Genomic DNA, 24,046 nt, shown 5'->3' with positions numbered 1-24,046 from the left:
AAAGATCTGGTCTTCATTTAGTAAGTTTTCAACGTTGACAACCAAACTGGATAATTGAGGCCCAAAATAGAAAAACACACACCCTTGATTGTAATTAGCCAGTTTTCTCCTGAATTATGTAGGTCTTTATCTTCCCTCTCTACTCAATCTTGCATAGCATGTCTTAACAGAGAACAAGCAAGAGGGACAGATCAGCCCTTCTGTGGGGATGTCTTGGCTACGTAGTGGACAGACAATGGCAAAAAGAAAGAGAGAAGAAGAAGAAATGGTGCAGCAAAGTTTTGCAATGAAAATACACACCAATGCACAACTCATTTCATATTCTCAGTAGAGAAAACCTGGGGAATTTACTTGTGGGTGTTTTTTGTTTTAATGGGACACCAGTCAGGAAGAAAAATGATGCTGAACTTGCCTGAAAAGTACATACACATGTTAACTAAAATTGAACAAAGACTGTAAACAGAGGAAAAATAAAATTTCTTAGTAAGGTCTGAGAGCAAATTCTTAGACTAACCGTGGCTGGAAATGGGCATCCACAATGCTCAAGGGGCAGGCAGAACTTCTCTGAGCTCAGTGTTTGGGAAAGGTGAGAGGAAAGGTAGAGCACCTGATCTCTTATTAATGACAGGTCTGTGTGCGAGATAGAGTTTTTGTAAACTTTTCACAGACTAAAGGAAAATGTTTGCAAACATCAGAGAAGACCAAGGAAATGTTATTATCTATTATCTAATTATCAAAGACTGTGCATTTTAAATTTTGGCAAAATGGATGTTTCCTCTCTTGCCCATCCCCATAAGGACCCTACAAACCCGCAAACGTCATCTAAGAGTAAATAGATGGAAAGAATCGTGGGACAGTGGAGTCATAGAATTGGAAGACTTGTAATTATCTGCAATGTTCGCTGATATGCAGCAGCTGTATTTGATACATACAGGCACACTTAAGATAATAAAACAACAGTAGCCTTGGTCCATCCATGCAAAATTGTCTGTTTATTCTTTGTTGAGACTTTCCTTGTGCATAACATTTTCACTGACTTTTTTTTTGAGCCTCTGAGAAGAATCAAATTATGCTTATTAAAAATACGTATATTTCTGGAGGGATATGGGTTCCTATAACCTTCATTATGATGCTCTTAATTAACCAATATGCCTCATAATAAAGTATCTAGCTGTCACCAAAATCAACACTTTTCAGTTATTAATAGATTAAGGAAAGAATGTTAATTTCTTCAAGCTCCATTTCATTTGGTCTCATTACTTCAGGAGCCAGATGGTTCCAGGGCTGGACCTGTCAACAGTTACTGTGAGGACGAATACATTCAGAAACACCAAACTGAAGTACAAATAACAGCTGAAAAATGAATTTGAAGATAACAATGCAAAAAGCAGGATGGAAAGTTATTCTGCCGAGAAATAGAGAAAATTATGAATCAGGCACGTTTTAATTGATATTTTTTCATGAATACCCTCTCTTTTCCTCCCCTCTTCCCATTAAATTTTGTGCCCCCCCACCACAAACCAAATAACAACTGTGCAGGGCTCCAGCTGTGTTGCAGAGCAGCTCTGCATTTTCCAAGTGTCTGACAATTTCTCTTGTCCCTCACGCTGCCAGAATCTGACAGTTCTCCTACATTGTTGGTTGATTGATGATGTCAACTTGGAGGAGACAGTACCACCAGCAGCCAGTTTTTTCCAAGATATTTTTCTTCTTTGATTTTAAAAATTCCTTCTGAATGTTTCAAAAGGAAGTCACCCTGAAGGGCACCTCCAACCTGGCTCCTTGAGTTACCCTGTGGCTGGCTGTGTTTTGAGAAACGTAAAACTGAGTGTGTTGCTCTTAAGTATTGGGTGAAATAACCGCTGAGTTTCCTGACAACTTTCAGATTCCATCATTCTAATTCATCCAAGTGATGGTCAATATCTAAAACGAAGAAACAAGAGGCTGGAATCATAGACCACATTTTTGGTGAATTTCTGTGCTTCCAAGCAAGTCATTCGCTCTGGATACACCACGGTTTCTGTTATCTGCCAAATAGGGTCAATAGTCTCTGCTTGTAAAATATTTTGTGATGATCAAGAGTGAAGTGTTATGCAACTTGCCATTTCTATGTCACAGTAGTTCGTGTGGGACCGCTTTGTATTTCTAGTCCTTCTTCGCCACAGATGTGTCTCAATACCTGCCCTCTAGTGGGCCTGAAGCAATTTGCAACCTACTTCTATTTTAAGGGGAGACTTAAATTGCACAGATTTGCTGATGTTTGGTTATTAGCACCTAGATGCCTAGCAACTGGAAATTAAAGCCTTTCTGAACTTGAAGGAATCTTAGAAATTCCTTGTCCAAACCCTGCACTTTACAAATGAGAAACTGAGAAACCACAAGAGTTTAAAAGACATGCATAAGGTCATACATATTGTCTGTGATGGTTAATTTTAAGTGTCTACTTGACTGGATTAAGGGATGCCCACATAGCTGGCGAGGCATTATTTCTGGGTGTGTCTGAAAGAGCGTTTCTGGAAGAGATAAGCTTTGGATTAGTGGACTGAGTAAGGAAAACCCACCCTCACCAATGTGGGCAGGCAGCATCTAATCCATTGAGGGCCCAGAGAGAACAAAAAGGCAGACAGAAGGCAAATTAACTCTCTCACTCCTGGAGCTGAGACAATCTTCTTCTCTGGTACTTGGACATTAGAAATCCAGATTCTCTCGACTTTGGATTCTGGGGTTTGCACCAGTATCCCTCTGGGTTCGCACCAGTATCCCCCTGGGTTCTCAGGCCTTTAGCCTTGGTTTGAGAGTTGTACTATTAGCTTCTCTGGTTCTGGCCGTTGTAATTTATCTGAGCCATGCTACTGGCTTCTGTGGGTCTTCAGGTTAAAGATGGCCTATCTTGGGGCTTCTCAGCCTCCATTATCACATGAGTCAATTTCCCTAATATGTCCCTTCTCATATCTCTATCTATACCCATACCTATACTTATGTCTGTCTGTCTGCCTGCCTGTCTACCTATCTATCCTATTGGTTATGTCTCTCTAGAGAATCCTGACTAATATATTATATAACCAACTCCAGATTAGAAAAGTAGAGAAACAGAACAGAATGCAGAGCTGCCCCCAGACCATGAATCTTGTTTATTAAATAAAAAAGCTCTTTCTCTTTTTAAGTCCTAAAATTCATTCACTTATCTAAGCATGCATTTATTATTTACTGAGAATCTACTATGTTCTAGATTTTGTTACAGACATCAGGAGTAACTTTTGAGCAAATACATCATTCAGCAATTATTTTCAACAGTCTCTTCTAATTCTATAGAAAATCAACTTTCCCTCAAACAATTGTTTCATTCTTAACAATGAAAAAGTTCTTAAAAATCAAAAGTATGTTGTTTTTAGGATACTTTTTCTTCTTCTAGGGTGAAAAATCTGAATATGCAATTCTTTCATCCAGGCTAGTGATCCGAATTTTAAAAAGGGAAGAGTCCAGTTTAACTAAGGAAAAGTGGGTTTGAGGAGGAACCTTTACTGTCCGTGTGTTCCTTCATTCTTGTATCTGAGTTGCATGAGTGTCTTCAGTTAGTTCTGCTTGTAAGTTACTCCATGCTTAGCTGAGGATGGTGCCCATGCTAGCCAATGCCCTCCTGCCTTTTACAGTAATAACCTGGTGGAATCATGTTATTGCGTTTTCTCTCCTTGTCCCCAAACTGATTAGAAGAAACAGTCTTCTGAGGAAATATAGAAGTGTGGACAAAGGACATTTGGTTCTAAATGAGTGATGGGTACAATTTTTGTAGAAGAACAACTTTTGGAAAAATAAAGCAGTTCAAGAGACACATTTATTTTTTTCTCAAATTTCAAAATGATAATAGGTTTATTGAGTACCGTGGAAAAGCAGTGTATATTTTATTCCACCTAAAGTTACCTACTCAGCTGAGAAGAAGAATGCCAATTTGAAACTTAACACTGAATTCTAGGCACTAAAGGTAACCAAATAGTCAACCATTGTGGCAACAGAAGGTCCTCTTGCTATTCTTCCATCTGGGCTGCCTCTATTTACCTGGGCCTTGAGTAGCTCATTGCTGGCATAGATTGAGAATACCACCAGTAGTTTGACTTGTCTGGGTAAACAAGGAAGACTCATAGGTCAGGCCCTGGAAGTGTATTTGTATTTCTAATACAAATACCAAATACAAGTTTTGTATTTGCACGAGGAGCTGAGTAGCCTCTTGGGAAAGATCCCATGTTAAGGGAAGAGAGAGACTTGCATATTAAGTTTGGCTAATAAAGTGTCTCAGCCATTGGAGAGCAGGGTAAATTTTAATACAAGATGTTGTTTGTTGCTTATATTTTCCCAAGCCAATTGACCTTGAGACCTAGAAAGGGGTGAACCATTTGAGTAAACTGAATAAGCTATTTTCTTGCAAGCTCGCTAGAGTCACTGGAAACCAAAAGGATTTTAGATTACAACAAAAGTGAGGCATTCTTTCCCCCTGGGCATTGGGTATTTGACCACCTTGGATTCCAGCACAGTATTCTCACCACTGACTCCAGTTGCATTCAGAGCTGAGAGCTGCATCCTTTTGGGCAGTATCTGTCACTCAGCTTCAGCAGCAGCCAGAGGCAGTGCCAGCCAAGCTTGAGGATGCTGGACACTGGAACAAGGGGTGACATTGGGTTGGGCTTATCTTGACAGGGACCTCCAGCAAGAGCAAGGACAAGGGCTCAGCTCCAAGAGCACTAAAGAACTCAGAACAGGAGGGAAGGAGAGAGGGAGATGCCTGTTGCTAGCTGAAAGGATTTGTCTGTGAGTACATATAACAGACCCTCAGGGGCTCCTAGAAATAGTTGGAAGGAGGAAGAGACCTTGAAGGAAATGAAAGGAGCTCCAGAGGTTTCACAGTTGGAGGAATAAACCCTGGGAATTACTGTTAAGTGGCCCCCTTTTACTTTTAGAATGATGTGAATTGGGATTTTTTTTTAAAAGCCTTAGAAAGGCAGTAGGGTAGTCCTTTGAAGAAAACAAAAGGGAACCACGTCTTCTGTATTTAACCTTTGCTTTGCCACTACCAGATACTAAAAAGATGACTCCAATTTTTTGTAGTCCACCATATTGGAATTGGGCATTCAGGTCTGTTTTGGAACTATCCTTAAAAGTCCCATAGTTGTAGTTATATTTTGTTTACTGTCCAAGAGGGCCTTCATGTTCCCCTCAGCTTTATCAAATTTTAGACAGATTTCTATCTGACTATAGACCTCTGACCTTACTTTCCTTAGAGCATTTACTTTAGAAAACTTGGAACTGTAAATTCTTTCTCTGCCCCTCTGAGATGTAAGTCTTCTCCCAAAGTCCTGCCAGTTTTATAACTCAGGAATATCTTTCTCAAGGACCTAGGAGACATGCCTTTGAATGGTAATCATCACGAAAGATAGTGTCCTTGTCTCTCAGTCTCTGTGAGAGGGTAGGAGCCTAACTTCCATAGCACCAATTAGCAAACAGAAGAAGTCTAATCACGTTGACTAACTTCCTCTTTAATGTCCTCTAGTACTTTTCCTCTAGCTCATCCCAACACAGTGCTCCCATCTTGTTTGAGCAGAGTTGAGTTTAATCTATCTCCCATATTGTAATAGTCTTGAATAACGTTTTTCTTGCCTGTTTAATTCTGATCAGTATAATTTTTCCTTGATACTTCCAATAGACTGGATACTTTTCCTTGTTACTTAGACTAATCCTGGCTGGACAGAAGGATTTTTACCTGATTGTATTTTATGTATTTATTTTCTTCTCCTCCTTCTTTTTCATTCTTTCTTCTTTGAGATGGGGTCTTGCTATGCTGCCCAGGCTGGTCTCAAACTCCTGACCTAAAGCGATCCTCCCACCTAGACCTCTAAAACTGCTAGGATTACAGCCATGAGCCTCGTGCCCAGCCTTGATTTTAGGTTCCCTTACTCTCTCCTGACCCCGATATAAATGAGCTTTCACTTAGTTCCTGAGCTCTGACCCAACCCTTGCTCCCCTTGACATGTCCCAGTTATTATAATTGGACTTAGCCTTGATCTGTCTTTCCCAATTTTCTTTATGAGAAGCTGCCTGGTTCTTGTCTTATGTCCTGGCTGGTACCCTTTCTTGATGGGTAGACATTCTACATTGTACTTCGCCAACCTGTTTATACCTCCAAACTCATTATCCGCTTGGATTCCATAGTGTCAATTGCTTGCCTGGACTGAAACTGAACATCATGAGAAGATGCCTTGGAAAAAACACTCAGATTCCCAGATTGCATGGCCCTTGGGTATTTGTAGCTGGATCACTTCTCTCCTATGTCCCCATCTTGGCTCAATGAATAAGTTTCATTTCAGGTCCTTGCTCCTGCCCACCTGACTTATATTATTGTAATCTCATTAAGCTCTTCTATTGACCTCTGAAGTCTTTTGAGAGGAACATTTAGTGGCCTCTGTGTCAGATTTTAAAAGAAATATTATAGGCATTATTTATTGTAAGGCTTTTAACATCCTATGAAGTGGAGACTTTGCAACCCTCATTTTATAAATTACATAACTGTAGCCCAGGGAAATTATGTCACTTGTCCAAAGACACAAGGCAGCTGTGTGCTTTTAGATCTTGTACTCTTTCTTCTGTACCATGCCGAGGGTCAATGGTATTAATGAAATGCCTTCATAAAGCTTTCAGGGAACAATGTAAAATTTAATTCGACAATTTGGTGATGTAACATTTAGCTGAAATTTGATATGATTATGAAGTATTATGGTAAGCCACACCAAAATATTTTGGGAACCATTAAAAACTGTCTTTGGTGAGTCTTTTAGGAAATATTTTCAAAATTTGTACTTGTGCTTTTTTATGTGTACATGATTTTTGTTTCAATTAGAGGTATTTTTCTTTAGCATCTGCTTCTCTCACCCCATAACATGTATTCTCCCACACAGTTTACTCATTCTGCGTTATGCCTTCCCTTTAAATATTCTTGTTTCCTAAGGATCTATTTTCTAGAACACTACTGTCATATCAATCCTATTTAAAACACCAAAAATGAGACCTGACATAGTTGCATAATGATTATCGGTTTATGTCAATCTGAGTATGGGATTGTTAGGGAAGGTGGGTCTATTATTTACTAAGAGCTTTTTAGTTCCACACACAGCAGGTTCCTATCCCTTTCCCAAGGCACACCAGCCCACATTCAGAATCGCAGCCATTGGGTAATATGTTCTGGGGCAGTGCAGTCTGCTTGTCTCTACACCAAGAGGGTCAAAGTGGAGATTGCTGCCCCCACTCCGGCCCCCCCCCCCGCCCCCCTCATTCATAGCTCTCTAGGGACACTTTGTTCACTAACCACTTGAAACATGATTCACATGCGCAAGATCACCTTTTCAATGGTGTATTAGTTTTCTATTGCTGCTGTAAAAAAATGGCCATAAGTTTAGTGGCTTAAAACAACACAAACTTATGATTTTATAGTTCTGGAGGCCAAAAGTCCCAAATCAGTTTCACTGGGATAAATTGAAGGTGACAGCAAGGCTTTGTTCTCCCTGGAGGCAATGAGGAAGAATCCATCTCCTTGCTTTTTCCAGCTTCTAGAGTCAACTTGTCCAACCCGCAGTCCATGGGTCATATACAGCCCAGAATGGCTTTAAATGCGGCCCAACACAAATTCGTAAGCTTTCTAAAACATTATGAGATTTTTTTTGCAATTTTTTTTTTCAAGATGAAGTCTTGCTCTGTCACCCAGGCTGGAGTGCATTGGCACAATCTCAGCTCACGCCAACCTCTGCCTCCCGGGTTCAAGCGATTCTCCTGCCTAAGCCTCCTGTGTAGCTGGGATTACAGGCACCCGCCACCATGCCTGGCTAATTTTTGTATTTTTAGTAGAGATGGGGTTTCACCATGTTGTCCAGGCTGGTCTCAAACTCCTGACCTCAGGTGATCCACCAGCCTTAGCCTCCCAAAGCACTGGGATATTACAGGCGTGAGCCACCATGCCTGCAATTTTTCTTTTCTTTCTTTTTTCTTTTTCTTTTTCTTTTTTTTTTTTTTTTGTTCATCAGCTATTGCTAGTGTTAGTGTATTTTATGTGTGGCCCAAGACAATTATTCTTCTTCCAATGTGGCCCAGGGAAGCAGAAAGATTGGACACTTCTGTAATCTAGACACTGCCTGCATCATTTGACTCGTGGCTCTTCCTACATCTTGAAAAGCCAGAAATGTAGCATATTATCTCCTTTTTAACCTCCATTTCTGTCCCTACTTATTCTTTCTCTTTGACACTGATGCTCTTGCACCTTCTTATAAGGGCCCTTTTGATCACTGTGGACCCACGTGCATAATCTAGGATAACCTCCCGTACTCAAGATCCTTCACTTAATCGCATCTAGCAAGTCCTTTTTACCATATAAGGTAATATGTTACTATTTCTGGAGATTAGGTTGTGGACATCATTGGGGAGCTATTTTCAATCTACCACAAAGGATTTAGTTTCCAACATTGATAGCACAACTGGTGGGGAAAAAAAATAGTTTGATTTGGCCGGGAGCGGTGGCTCACACCTGTAATCCCAGCACTTTGGGAGGCCGAGACAGGTGGATCACCTGAGATCAGGAGTTCAAGACCAGCCTAGCCAAAGTAGCGAAACCCCATCTCTACTAAAAATACAAAAAGTAGCTGGGCGTGATGGGGGGCACTCAGGAGGCTGAGGCAGGAGAATCACTTGAACCTGAGAGGTGGAGGTTGCAGTGAGTCAAGATCGCGCCATTGTACCCAGCCTGGGTGACAAGAGTGAAACTCCATCTCAAAAAAAAAAAAAAAAAGTTTGATCTATCTTTTCCTCCCTTCCTCTGCTTCTCCCTTTCTTTCTTTCAACATTAGCAGATCTGACTGTAGTAGAGAGGCTAATCTATTGGATGTTGGAAAGATTAAATGGAGTGATAAACTGTAAACTCTGGGTCCTAGATGTAGCTCTTCACTGATGTTAAGGAATCAGAGAATATCTGTTTTGTCTATCACAAATCTGAAATAAAAGTGTAATTGGTACATTTTTATTGTCGTTAAAATGTACATCAATCTCATCCTTCCTCCTTTGGGGAAAAAGTGTGGTCTAAAACGGAAGTAATACAAAGGTCATGTGCCATATTTTCTAAAATTTAAGCAGAATAATTTTAAATTATTTTGAAATGTCTTGCAATACTATTAATGTCTCACTTAAAGAACCCTAAAAACATAAATCTCCAATAATTTTTTTAAAGAAGCATGCTACCATGTTAATTAAAAACAGAAACAAATTATTATGTGGGCTTATTTTCGAGGTTTTTGTAGAACCAAATTTGGGCTGAATTGTTCTAAACTCAGACATTTGTATATGTGTAGAAAACTCAACACATTCTTTCCTAAAGTTTAACTTATCTTAGGGATAATCAGTAGTTCTAAAAAGCTGACATAGGAACGTCAATTGGATGCATTTAGCAGATTACTTGTTCCAGTTCTTTTCTAGAAACAAATCCACCATAAGGTCAATGCATTCAGAGCAATTGTGGATCATCTGGAACTTTAAAATCTGGGAAAAAAAGCTGTTCCCACCGGCCCTAATAAGCAGATGAAATATAGGAGACTCTAAAGGACTTTACCTACATGTATTTTTAAATTCCTCATGTCAGAAGAAACCTCTTCTGTCTTTAATATAAACAGGGGACAAAATTAAATGCAAAAGAGTCTGCTAATGCAGGATTGAGATTCTCAGAGGAACATCAATTTTCCCACATTCTACACATTCTGAATATTAAGGTATCACATTTAAGAGACTAGCTAGCTCTGAAAAGCACAATATTTGAAGCATAATAGATACAAATGAAAGGAATGACAGTAAGTCTCACTTTTTGGTATGTATGACCACAGTGGAGTCAACTCTTTTTTTTTTTTTTTTTTTTTTTTTTTTTTGATTATATGAGATGGAGTCTTACCCTGTTGCCCAGGCTGGAGTGCAGTGGCGTGATCTCGGCTCACTGCAACCTCTGCCTCCCAGGTTCAACCTTTTCTCCTACCTCAGCCTCCCGAGTAGCTAGGATTACAGGTACCCACCACCACGCCTGTCTAATTTTTGTATTTTTAGTAGAAAAATACAATATATATAATTTTTGTATTTTTAGTAGAAAAATACAATACATATAATTTTTGTATTTTAAGTAGAGATGGAGTTTCACCATACTGGCCAGGCTGATCTCAAACTCCTGACCTTGTGATCTTCCCAAAGTGGATCCCCCTCAGCCTCCCAAAGTGCTGGGATTACAGGGATCAGCCACCGCGCCCGGCCGGAGTCAACTCTTGATTATTCAAGGTTGACTCTGAGAATTGGTGTGATCCTTGCCTCTTTTGTTTTTTCTTCCTTTCTTGTAGTCCCTTCCATGAAAGAACTTTCAAGCTCAGGGAGAAGAAATAAAATGAGAGCAGGCAATTTGGTTTCCAATTCATTGCTCAATTAGTGTTTTGGGAGATGGGGATGTAGGGCCAGATTGAAATTGTCATTAATCAGTATTACCCATATCTTGTCTCCTGAGTAGCTTTCCATAAAAATGGGGGTCTTATGCTTTTATTCTTAAATGGTTCCCCTTTTTCTCAGGTTGACCAACAACCAGCAAAGATGATTTCCTCTAAAACCATTTGAATTTTCAAAATTTTTTTAATCCAAAAAAAGGTTATATATATAGAAAATAGAATAGAGATGAATTCAGTGCACAATTTATCAGAGGTGGAAAGAGGTGGATGCCATATAAAATAATCCATAGATTCTGACTTTACAACCCTTTCCAGATTTTGAGAAATGTACATAGAATTTTCAATAAAGACTCTGTTGAATAACAATAGCAACACTCTGTATTTATATAGCTCTTTTTTTTCCTTGAGTTCAGAGTGCTTTATAAACACTATCTCATTAATCTTCACAACTTCCCTATATGGAAAGAGGTTTCAGCTATCATTACTCACATCTTTATCAACAAAGAAACAGTTGCCTGCAGAGTGGCTAAGCAACTTGTCCAAGGTCACTGAGGGAGTGAGTGGCAAAGCCAAGAATAAAACTCAGGGCTTTGACCTTCCAGTTTAGTATTCTCTCCAGGAGGCCACATTGAAAGAAGAGCAGCTTCTAACATGCATATTCATAAATCTCCCAAGAAAAATCTACCATTTCTCAATATTTACATGAGTCAAACTTTTATGCTAATTGGTGATGGTTTGAGAGAAAACCTAATGGTAAGTGCTGTTGGGAAAATACTTGAAATTGTATTGAGAGAGCACATAGATCTCAGACTCTGAGCCTCATTAATCATTAGATTACCAGCTGTTGACTGCACACAACTTATTAAGCCAATCAGGTTAAAGAAAGCCAAGGAGCAGGCAGTAGCCACACAGAACGTGAAGACCCTGCCTGAGAATGACTAAACTCTCGGTTGATCCAAACATGACACCTCTTTTTCCTGGACCTCTACCACTTCTGTTTGCATAGTAGGAATGTTTGAATCTTTAGCTGTCAGCTTAACTGCTCCTCCTTAGAGAGCTCCCTTGACCTTCTATCTGGGGTTCTTGTTTTTGTCAATCAAGGAATATTCTTCTTTTCCTTTGTAACTTTCATCTTCATTGGTATAATAGCACTGTGTGCTAATCGGTTTACAATCTGTCTCCCTCTCCAAACTGTAAGTTCCTACATAGTACAAAACAGTGGTTATCCAAGAATGTGCACTCAGTGAAGAGATGATGCCTGAATGGATGACTCCACTTAGTTTCCGCTTCCTCCTCTATAATAGTAGAATAATGTACCTACCTCTTAGCATTGTTGTGAGGATTAAATGCACAAATATGTATAAAACTGCTTAGCACCATGCCAGGTATATGTGTTCAATAAATAGTAACCTAAAATTATCATTAATTGTCTATGGACTTAACAACTTATAAGTTATTGATTATTTTATCAAATGTATTATTTTGTGGAGTGATAGGAGTGGAACAGAGGAAGGGAAATATATGAGTATAAAATACTTTTATAGAAGCATAGTTGTGAAAAGAGAAGATTAGAGTTACAAGGGCACATAGGGTAGCAGTGAGATTGTGTGTGTGTGTGTGTGTGTGTGTGTGTGTGTGTAATTTGTTTATGTGCTGAGATACTGAAAAATACAGGTTACAAGAGACAGATTGGTAAAATATGATATCAATGAAGCATGAGAAGATTGTATTGAGTTTAAAGATAAATTAGTCTTGGATAGAACAAGGAACATCTCTTCTTCAGAAATAGGACAGAAAGATGCAGGGATGAATATAGACGTAACAATAGAAATTATTTTTACAGTAAAAATTTATTTAGAATACTTACTGGGAAGCAATATGTTAAGTTTTATATATATATAAAGTGTTGTGTGTGTATATATATATATATATATATATATACACACACACACACACACATACATATATGGTTCATATAATCTACTGAAGGACACACACTTAGCCCATGATACAAACAGGCTTCTCTGCCTTCATGGACCAGCTTGAAATTACATGGTTAAGTTGCTTCTCATAGCGATAAGTCATTGCAGGTAGGTTCTAAATTGAAAGCATTGAGTTTTGGGATTTCTAATTTTTAATTTCTAATTAGAAATTTGTAATTTCTTTGGGAGAAAAGAGCTCAGTTTTTGGTAGACTATGTGTGTGTGGGAGCATATACAGGCAATAAAATATGGAAGAACTTGAGAAGAGTGGTGAAGGTTTGCCGTAAAGACCATGGGATTTGAAACTGGCTTTGGACTCCAGAAACTGTGCATTTCTTTTAGGTATCACTGATCCTAACAGCACCATCAGCCTCCGTACTGGAGAGAGTAAGTGAAGGGTTAGCTTGACCCATGGTTGGACAGTTGCTGCTGAAAGCTAAAGGGAGAAGTAGGATTGGTGACACTAGTAAGGAGGTAAGGAAATTGGTTAACCATCAGATCTAGATTGGATAAGTAAATACATGAAGCCAGGAAGAAATAATATTGCTTAGGGAAAAAAGAAAAGTCAAAGAAATAGAAAACAACAGATCAGAGTGGGAATAGGTAGCTAGAAAAATAAAAAGAAAACTTAGTTAATAATTTTAGGAATATACAAAAAATGAATGATGACAAGACCCAGAGAAGACTGCTGAAATTAAAGAGAGAGATCGCAAAACAATACAGGGTGGAGTTACCCAGAGAAATTAGATTTAAAGACAAGGACTTCAGGACTTCATGGCGCATATGCAGAAGTCCTATGCATATAAAGCCAAGGTTTTCTGGTGGAGGGGACATTCTACGACTCTCTAAGTGTATCCCGGAATCCCACAAAGGAGGCCTTTCCTTGGTTGACAGTTTGATAATGTTAAATAACTATAAAGAAGCCCTTTGTCTTTATCTCTGACAGTAGTTGGCATTCTCCTAAAACAATCCACAATTTCTGCCAAAATATGTTCAGGAAATATGAGCTGTTGCAGCTGTGACCCCTTTTGATAACCGCAAACTGAATCATGGAATACAGTTCAGCTGAGTAATAAAATATAATCAGATTGGCAGACGGCATCAGACTGGGCCATACTCATACAGATCTTCTTTTAACCCAGTTTAACAAGTTGCTCTCTAGAAGTTATTTATTCCACCTGTCAACATTTCTATTGTGGAAATCACAGCCATCAAATCTCTTTTAGATCCTAATCCTATTCTTTTCTCTTCTGCCTCAGGTAGTGGAAAGCCTCATATAAGCAATACCGTTTGAGTCAGCTAACTGATTTGTTGGACACTGATCATTTGCTTGAAGGAATAGCTATTATCTTAAAAAATAAATGTAATATCCCTGTCATTAGCTATGTAGTAAATTTAAAATAAATATCTGCAACCAAAATTACTTTGAAATCTTATAAGGTCTGGATTAGTGTAGGTAGCTGTCCAACCAGCAGTAAGCTGCCATTCGACTCCAAACTGCCTAATAAACTGTCATTCTGAGCTGCTGCATCACTACGAGGTACTGTCACACTGAGTTTTGCATTTCATTCTCAACCTCATTCTTAACTAAGATTTGGTGCTAATAAGACCAAGGGAGGTCAGTGGTTAGGAGGAGATGACCTTCAATTTGAGTCCTCATATTTAATAGTAACAAAGAGAATCATTAATTACTAAATGGATGCACAGATTAAGATGATAATCATAGAAAATCAATAGTTGATATGGGCCAGCCCTAGGCAGATCTCATCTTAGGTTTAACCAAATGCCTTTCATAATTTCACTTGCCTTTTAATAAAAATAGCCAGAATTTATTGACTATTTTCTTTGTGCCATATGTTGTTCTTAGTGTTTTTTTGTGTGTGTATTTAACCATATGTGATATATACTATCATTGTCTTTATGGCACAAACAAGAATAAACAAGAAGACTCAAGCTTAGGGGATGCAAGTACCTTGCCCGTAGCTAGGAAGTAGTAGTTTCAGGGTTTGGACAGAGGTAGTTGAGTTCTAGGGCCTGAATTTATAAGCACTGTACATACAGTTCTATCTATACCTGCTCCTCTTTTAGAGCTGAACCCAGAACTGCAAGGAAAATATGCTGCTCAGCTCAGGAATTCTTAAGTCCTAAAATTGAGAATCTGGGGTAATCAAGTTATTGGAATTAAAAATAATAAGAAAGATGAAATAGAGAACTGCGCTTCTGAAAAGTTCTATATTGTCACAAAAGACCACCATTCCTGCTGTTACAAAAGAAAACCCTAGATTAAAAAAATGTTTTTCTTCAAAAGCATAAAATCTGTGGATGCAGAGAAGTCTAAATAAACAAAATTCTAGAGTGAGACAAGGATACAAAGGGTGAGCAGGGACCAGTGACTGCTTTGATTACTAGAACATTTGCAAAAACTCAAGGCATGAGCAGAGGGGGAAGCGTACTTGCTGTAGGTAGAAGAAACCATATTGGGACAAGAAGAAGCCAGCTAGATTTTGAACAGCTCCCCAAGGCCTGGCATGGCAGACTGGAATATGGAGGAGCTTCAAACTCAGAGCTAGTTTTCTCCACCGACCAATTCTCCCTTAAATATGCAGCAGCGTAAGGAACTGGAAGCAGTGGAAAGGAGATGAAAGAGAGAGAGAGAAAGAGAGAGAGAGAGAGAGAGATCAGTCTTGCTATGCTTAGATTTAAAATCCTATTGGAGAGAGAAGGCTGATCCCATTCTTAAGACATTTAAAATGCAGAGGTGAGCTGAAGTAACCCAGCCTTGACACAGCTCAGCTTCTTAGTAGATCAGAGATAGTCTATCTTATTAGATAACTGACAGAGAAAAGGTCAAGTACTTTTTGGAGGCCAAATAATAAGTACTCTAGTCTCTACTATTATTTTATACATGATGTTTATTATATAATAAAATTATGAGATATGCAAAGAGGGAGAAATGTATGATCCATGAATTTAAAAAAAATCAGAAAAAAGAAAACTCATAACTGAGGAAGGATGACAAGGACATTAGCATAAAAGTACTAATATATTAAAAACTTTAGAAGAAAATTTGGAAAAAATGAGTAAAACATTGAGTTATTTCAACAAAGATATCAAAACTGTTTTTTAATCAAAAGGAAATTATAGAACTTAAAAATATAGTTTATAAAAAATGGATTCTTTGGATAGGGTAGCAAAAGACTGGACACAGTAGAATTTGTAAACAGTTTGAAAAATTACCTGAAGCACAGGGGAAATAAATGAATAAAAGAAAAAGCTATTAGGGATTTTTGTGATGATATCAAATGGTCTCACATACATTTAATTTCAGCCTCAGAAAGAGAGGATAGAGAGAATGGGGCAAAAACAATACTGGAATAAATAATGACCAATAATTTTCAAAAATGGATGAATACATTAACCCAGAAAGCCAAGAAACTTGGTAATCCCAAGCAGGACAAACATTAAAAAAAAATACCTGTCTGGGCATGGTGGCTCATGCCTGTAATCCTAGCATTTTGGGAGGCTGAGGCAGGAGGATCACTTGAGTTCGGGAGTTGGAGACCAGTCTGCACAAGATGATGAAACCCTGTCTCTATGAAATAAAAATAAAATGTTACCGGGCACAGTAGCATGCATCTGTCATCCTAGCTACTCAGGAAGCTGAGGTGGGAGGACCCCTTGAACCTAGGAGTTGAAGGTGGCAGTGAGCTATGATGGTGCCACTGCACTCCAGCCTGGATGACAAAATGAGACCTTGTCTCTAAAAAAATAAGAAAGAAAGAAATGGAAAAAGAAATTATACCCAAGCCAATCATAGTCAAACAGCTGAAAACTAAAAGTGATGAGATCTTCTTAGGCAGTCAGAAAAGACATTAAATCAGAGAACAATGAAATTGACAGTTGACTTCTCATGAGAAACAATAGAAGCCAGAAGAAATGGACTATCTTTAATGTATTGGGAAGAAAAGAAAAAACTATCAACCTAGAACTTTATTACAGAGAAAATACTCTTCACAAATGAGGATGAACATGAAGATATTTTAAAACCAAGGAAAAAAAGACTGAGAGAGTATATCATGCCTGGAAACACACTACACAAAATACTAAAATAATTTTATGCAGAAATGATCCCACCTAACATGAAAATGGAAACTAAGATATCAAGAAAGAAAAAAGAGTAATAAAAATATATGTAGGTGGATATGAGAAGCCTTTTTTCCCTATTTTTAAAAGTAAATTGGCAAATATAAAGCCAATATATTACAGAGTTTTAAATATAGGCAGAAATAAAATATGTGTTAACAGTACTATAAAGGGTTGGTGGAAGATAAAATGAAATATATAGTTATAAAATTATCGCCTTGTTAATTTAGATAACATTAATTCAAAGTACACTATGACAACATAAGAATGCATGTTATAGTCTCTAGTGTAACCACTAAAAAATACAAAAGTAAGCACAGAACACAGGAAACAAAATGGAAAACTTTAAGCATTATAAAATACTCTTTGGTTTTAAGCAGTTTAAGTTTTGTGTGGGTTTTTTTTTTTTTTAATTGATCCTTCTTGAGTTTCTTTGAGCTTTTTGGATTTGTGGAGACATCTTTCATTAGTTTTGAATTTTTTTTTTTTTGAGGCAGAGTCTAGTTCTGTCGCCAGGCTGGAGTGCAGTGGTGCCATCTCAGCGCACTGCAACCTCCGCCTCCCGGGTTCAAGTGATTCTCCTGCCTCAGCCTCCCAAGTAGCTGGAACTATAGGTGTGTGCTACCATGCCCAGCTAATTTTTGTATTTTTAGTAGAGGCGGGGTTTCACCATGTTGGCCAGGATGGTCTCACTCTCTTGACATCATGATCCGCCCACCTCGGCCTCCCAAAGGGCTGGGATTACAGAGTTTTGAAATTTTAAAAAACAATTATCTCTTCTAGTATTGCTTCTGTCTTATGCTTTATCTACTCTCCAATATATTTTTAAATCTGTTATGTTTTTTCTATATTTTTTCTCTTTGTGTTTTAGATATTTTTAATTAACCTATCTTCAGGTTCAATCATCCTGTCTTCTGCTGTATTTAGTGAAACTTAGTTTAACTCTGGTTCATCCCTTTTCTTCAGGTCTAGTCCACGTTGGCATTTGATTGAGATTTTGGTTAGTCTCTTCTTCTTAGCCCTAAAAAATTAAACAAGACTCAGTTCTATTATTTAAAGATTTTGAGCTTAGCTCTTTAGCTCCTACTCTAGACAGCTTCAAAAATCTACCATATGTCTTAAGGAGAAACTCACCATGTATTTATGTCAAACTTCCTATCTCTAGCAAGATGTATTTCTTATGCACTGCAGGAGATTTTAGTCTGCCATCTATAAATTACTTGGCTTCTCTTCAGTGTATTGCACAATTCCAGAACTTAACTAACGTCTCCTGGTACAAACCATGTGTTTGGGAATCATCATTTCTAATCTATCACATCTGTCAAAAACTCGACTGGTTTCTCTTTCCCCTACTAGGATGTCTTTCCCTAGGCAAATGAATTTGCACCTGCCCTTAGAGCAAGCGAATGGCCTCAGGGAAGTAAATGGTTAGTGATCTAATGGGTTCTGTGTTGCAGTAACAGAATACCTGAGACTGAGTAATTTATAAAGAGATAAGTTTATTTGTTCATGATTCTAGAGGTAGGGAACTGCAAGATCAGGTAGCCTATCTGATGACGGTCACGTACTGCTTCAACTCATGGTAGAAACCAGAAGGGAGGGAGTGGGAATGTGTAAAAAAACTAAATATAAGAAGGAACAACCCACTTCATGGTAAGTAACCCAGTTGTGCAAGAGTGAGAACTCACCCTTAGAAGAAGGCATTAGTCTATTTACGAAGGATCTGCCCATGTGACCCAAACACCTCCCACGAGTTCCCACTTCTCAACATTCACACTGAAACTGACAATTTGGAATCATATTTCAACATGAGTTTTGGTGGGAACAAACCACATCCAAACCATAGCAGCTAGCAATTATTAGCCCAAACAAGAAGGGTTCTTTCTCTGTGGAACCAGTTCTTTTGACCTTTCTGGTATCCCTACAAATATTACTTTGTAAAATGTATCCATCATTTTTTTCTAGTTGTTGCTTAGTGTTGGCTTGCTGAAATATGCCACACCCTATTTAGAAGTAGAAATATAGATTATGTTGATTTCGATCCACCATTTTTACTGGTGAGTATAGATCCACTATTCTTTGTAGCATAATATCTCTTATTCTGTGAGTCAGGGAAACAATGGGAGGTTTCCTTCAGTTCGGGACATCTATTCTATCTATTCAAGAACTTGGAAAATATTCATTAATATAAGTTTGGGTGTATCAGGTCCTCTAAAAACAGTCTTAGTAAAAGCTTAATTTATTACCTGAAACTTATTCCTATTATGATGGTGCACTGTCAGTAAGTTGGTTGTCAAGGATTTACTAATCTAAAGAAAATAGTGTTTGTTAAATTAGTATAAACAGCCACCAGTCTCTCCTCATTCATCATTAAAATTTGATTATTTCCCTTCTTCAGGTACTAGCATGAAGGTTAATGGCTCCACATCCTTTAGAAAAGGCTAGGAGGAATTTTCATAGTATACTTTTATATGACATACCATCATCTTTCATGAGGCATACTAAGCCTTCCACTTTTCAAAAGGCTCTGCATTTGTAAAGTAAACCAGGTCTGGAAAGAGGCTAATGTGTCATGACTAGATACGTGGTTTGAATCAGGCCCCTGATAAAACAACTTAGAGAAATGTTTGTATCACATAAGAAGTAACTCCCTACTGAGTTATTTATTTTATTTTATGGACTCTGTGATTATTTATACATAACCAGAGATATCTACCTTTTAGACAATTCTAAAAAATATGACTGTACTTGTTCTGTTGGCTGTTGAGAAATTCATCCCCACCATATTCTTTGTTTGAAGTCTGCCTCTAGGCTGACCAGCACCAAACATCTTCTATCCCAATCCAGTACAATTTCAGTCCCTTTTACCAGAATTCATGGTCTAGGAAGACCTGCTTATTTTTTTTGAGTCCTAGTATTCTCACCACCTATACATTCCACAGGGATATTTTGAGGAACAGGGGAGAAAATAGAGAACTCAAGAAAAAGGTTATACTTGAAATTCTGGATAAACCCTATTTTATCATGTTGGATTATTCTTTAATATACAATATAGTTGGATTTCAGCTTCTTGTGTTATTTAGGATTTTAACAGCCACACTCATAAACGAGATTAGTATAGTTTCTTTTCTGTGCTTGGTTGAGTTATGAATAGCTCCATCTTATTCTTCACATTCTGTTTCTTAAAACTACAAGTTTAAATAGAAAGAAATCATTTATTGCACTAACTGGGAAGAATGCATTTTTAAAAAATGCAATTCTTTGAAAAATTCTCTGAAAAATTTTAAAATCTCTTCTAAGTTTTCCATTTCTTGAATAAAATTTTGGTTATCTTATTTTTTTCTAGAAAACCAGCCAGTTTATCAATATTTTCAAATGTATCAACCACTCTCATGAATGTTATTGTCTTATGATTTAAAATTTCTCTGTTTATTATCTTAATTTGTTTGCATTTGCTCCCTTTTGGAATTGCTATAAATGTATCTCCAACTGCTAAAAAAGACGTAGCACCTACATTAATTTATCAAAATGGCTGTTTTTCTCTAGTTCTGCCATTATGTTTATTATTTATTTTCTCATAATATAATGGTACCTGTTGTCTTCTTTTCCAGATCTTGAATTGCCCTTTTAATTCATTCATTTTAATAATGAAAACATTTAAATACATACAATTTTTAAATATAATTTGGAAACATTTCAAAGATTTTTTGAAGTTATATCATGAATTATCATTATCATATGCTGCTTGCTGAATTATTGGAAGCATTCACTAATCTCATCCTACTTGCCACTAAAGCTTGGTTATTTCCCTTCCCTTTGTACTGTCATTCAAGTTAATGTCTCCCTATTCTTTTTAGGAAAGGCTAGAAGGAGTTTTCATGGTATGTCCTACCTAAATCCATTATGATTTACAAATGCTTATTAATCTGCCTTCTATGAGTGGAGCTTTAAGCTACTTTCATTTTTTACTGTTTAAAATAGTACATAATGAATGACTTTACTTTTCAGTCATTTTGCATTTTTGCAAGAATATCTTTGGAATAGAATCCAAGAGGTGAGTAGATTGCATCAAAGGGTAAACGTGTGGCTGTGGTTCAGATATTGTCAAGTTTTCCACCAAAGGGATTTAAACTAATTTGCATTTACATTCTTAGCACCACTGTATCTATCTTCCACAGCCTTGACTAACAAGTACATTGTCAAGTTTTCTGATTTTTGTTAGTCTAATTGGGTTAAAGATATTTCTCACTGTAGTTTTCATCCAGACCATGATAAAGGTTAAATCGTATATTGTGAAATGTACAAAACTTGTGTATAATGTATGAACTTGTATAACCCCTCCTACTTTCAAGACAAAGAATATTCTCATCATCCCAGAAAGTTTTGTCATGCCTCTTTCCTAAATCCTCCACCTCTAAGCAACCAGCTTTCTTATTTTTATAATCTTGGATTAGGTTTGCCTCTTCTACAACTTCATACCAGTGGAATTATACAGTATGAATTATTTTGCTTTTTTGAGTCTGCATAATGTTTTTAAGATGCATCTGTGTGGTTCCATATATGAATTGGTCATTCATTTTTACTGCCAGATTGCATTCTATTACATGAATACCAAAATCTTTTTATTTCTCTTTCTGTTGGTGGACACTTGGGTTGTCTCCAGTTTAGTCATTCTAGTGAGTGAGGAGTGATATCTCATTTTGGTTGTAACACATTTTCCTAATGCGTAATCATCTTGAGTGCTTTTTCTTCTGCTTAATGGCTATTTGTATATCTTTCTATGCAGCATATCTTATAAAATTTGTCATTAAAAATTGATTGTCTTTTTAATATTGAGTTACAGAATGTGTGTATATATCCTGGATACAACATCTTTGCCAGAAAGATGTATTTATTTATTTATTTATTTATTTATTTTTATTATTATACTTTAAGTTTTAGGGTACATGTGCACAATGTGCAGGTTAGTTACATATTTATACATGTGACATGCTGGTGCGCTGCACCCACTAACTCGTCATCTAGTATTAGGTATATCTCCCAATGCTATCCCTCCCCCCTCCCCCCACCCCACAACAGTCCCCAGAGTGTGATGTTCCCCTTCCTGTGTCCATGTGTTCTCATTGTTTAATTCCCACCTATGAGTGAGAATATGCGGTGTTTGGTTTTTTGTTCTTGCGATAGTTTACTGAGAATGATGATTTCCAATTTCATCCATGTCCCTACAAAGTACATGAACTCATCCTTTTTTATGGCTGCATAGTATTCCATGGTGTATATGTGCCACATTTTCTTAATCCAGTCTATCGTTGTTGGACATTTGGGTTGGTTCCAAGTCTTTGCTATTGTGAGTAGTGCCGCAATAAACATACGTGTGCATGTGTCTTTATAGCAGCATGATTTATAATCCTTTGGGTATATACCCAATTGAGAATACTGTCTTCCAATCCGTAGCTCTACAGTCCATTTTCTTAATGGCATCTTTTGATGAGCAAAAGTTGAACTTTTTTTGATATTTTATCAATTATCAATGTATAGGTTTATTTTTTTGATTTGTGCTTTTTGTATCTAATACAAAATTTTTGTCTACAGATAGATTTCCAAATTCTTCCTAAATTTAGGGAGAAAGTATTCAGTCTATCACCATAAGTCTGACATTAGCTGCAGGTTTTTATAGAATCACATTACCAAATTAAAAATATTTCCTTCCATCTCTAATTTGTTAAGAATTTTTGCTTTTTACAATATGTGTTTTTAAATAATTTTAAGTTATGATTTACATACATTAAAATTGATGCTTTTCATGTGTATAGTTCAATGAGTTTGGTCAAGCATGTACTATCAATTAAGTAAATAAGATATAGAATATCTGTAGTATTTCAAAAATGTTCCTCATTTTCTTTGGTAATCAGTCCTCTACCCTAACCCCAGCAACCAGAAACCACTAATATGTTCCCTGTTTCTATGGAGTTTTATTTTCAGATTGTCTTATAACTGAAATCATATCGTAGGTAACTCCTTGAGTCTAGATTTTTCACTTAGCATAATGTGTTTGAAATTCATCCATGTTGTTGCATGTATAAGTAATTCATTTCTGTTTTTATTATTGAGTAGTTTTCCATTGCATAGATGTATTACCATTTGTTTACCCATTTGTGCCATTTCAGATTTTGATAATTATGAATGAGGCACTGTAAAAATTTATGCACAAGATTTGTGTGGACATATGTTTTTATTTATGAGTGAATAACAAGGAATACAATTGCTGGGTCATATGGTAAAAGGACATTTGGCTATTAAAAAATGCCAAACTACATAGTTCCTGACTTTATGTTTTGTTTTGTTTTTTCTAATTGGTTTCCAACTTCTAATTGTTAAACTACCCAAATACAACAGCTTTTGGTGTGTTAACCTTGTATCCTGCCTTGCTAAACACATTAGTTCTAGGAGTATTTTCTAGATTCCTAGATTCCTCTTTTTCTACACTGATGATCATATTACCTGGGATTAGGAACGTTTTATTTCTTCCTTCCCAATCTGTATGCCTTTTATTTGTTTTACTTGCCTTGTTCACTGGCTAGAATTTCCAGTACAATTTTGAATATGAATGGTGAGAGTGAACATCCTTGCTTTGTTTCCAGCCTTAGAAGGAAAAGTTTTCAGTCTTTCACAATTTAGAATGATGTTAGCAGTAGGATTTTTGTAGATGTCCTTTACCAAGTTAAACAATTTTCCTAGGTCTGGTTTGCCAAAAGTTATTATAAATGGATTTTGAATTTTGTCAATCGCTTTTGCTGTATCAATTCCCATGATCACGGGGCTTTGTTCTTTTGCTTGCCAGTGTGGTGAAAACATTAGTTGATTTTCAAATATGGAACTTGTCTTGCATTTCTATGATAAACTCCACTCACTCAGGCATGGTATAGTATTCTTTTTATGCTATAGTTGATTTGCTAATATTTTGTTGAGATTTTTGCATCTATGTTTATGAGGGACATTGATTTGTAGTTTTCTTTCTGTACTCCATCAGTTTTGTGTTTGTTCTTGTTGTATTAAATCAAGGTAATGTTGTTACCATAAAGTGAGTTTGGTATTGTTCCCTAATCTATTTTCTGGAAGAGATTGTGTAGAATTGATGTTAATTCTTTTATAAATGTTGGATAGAATTTACCAGTGAAACCATCTGGGCTTGAAGATCTCTTTTTCAGGAGGTTTTGTTTTTTTTAATTTTTAACATAGCTCTAAGATTATTCAAATTATCTCTTACCTTCGGTGAGTTTTAGTTATTTGTAATTCTTAGGGAATTGATTGATTTCATCCAATTTGTCAAATTTATGTGCATAAAGTTGGTTTAGACAATTCCTGTATTATCCTTTTAGTTTGAATGAGTCTGTAGTGATTTCCTATTTCATTCCAGATATTAGT

Source organism: Pan troglodytes, chromosome 8, assembly GCF_028858775.2.
Source record: "Pan troglodytes isolate AG18354 chromosome 8, NHGRI_mPanTro3-v2.0_pri, whole genome shotgun sequence".
NCBI lineage: Eukaryota > Metazoa > Chordata > Mammalia > Primates > Hominidae > Pan > Pan troglodytes.
Note: the sequence above shows the minus strand (reverse complement) of the source record.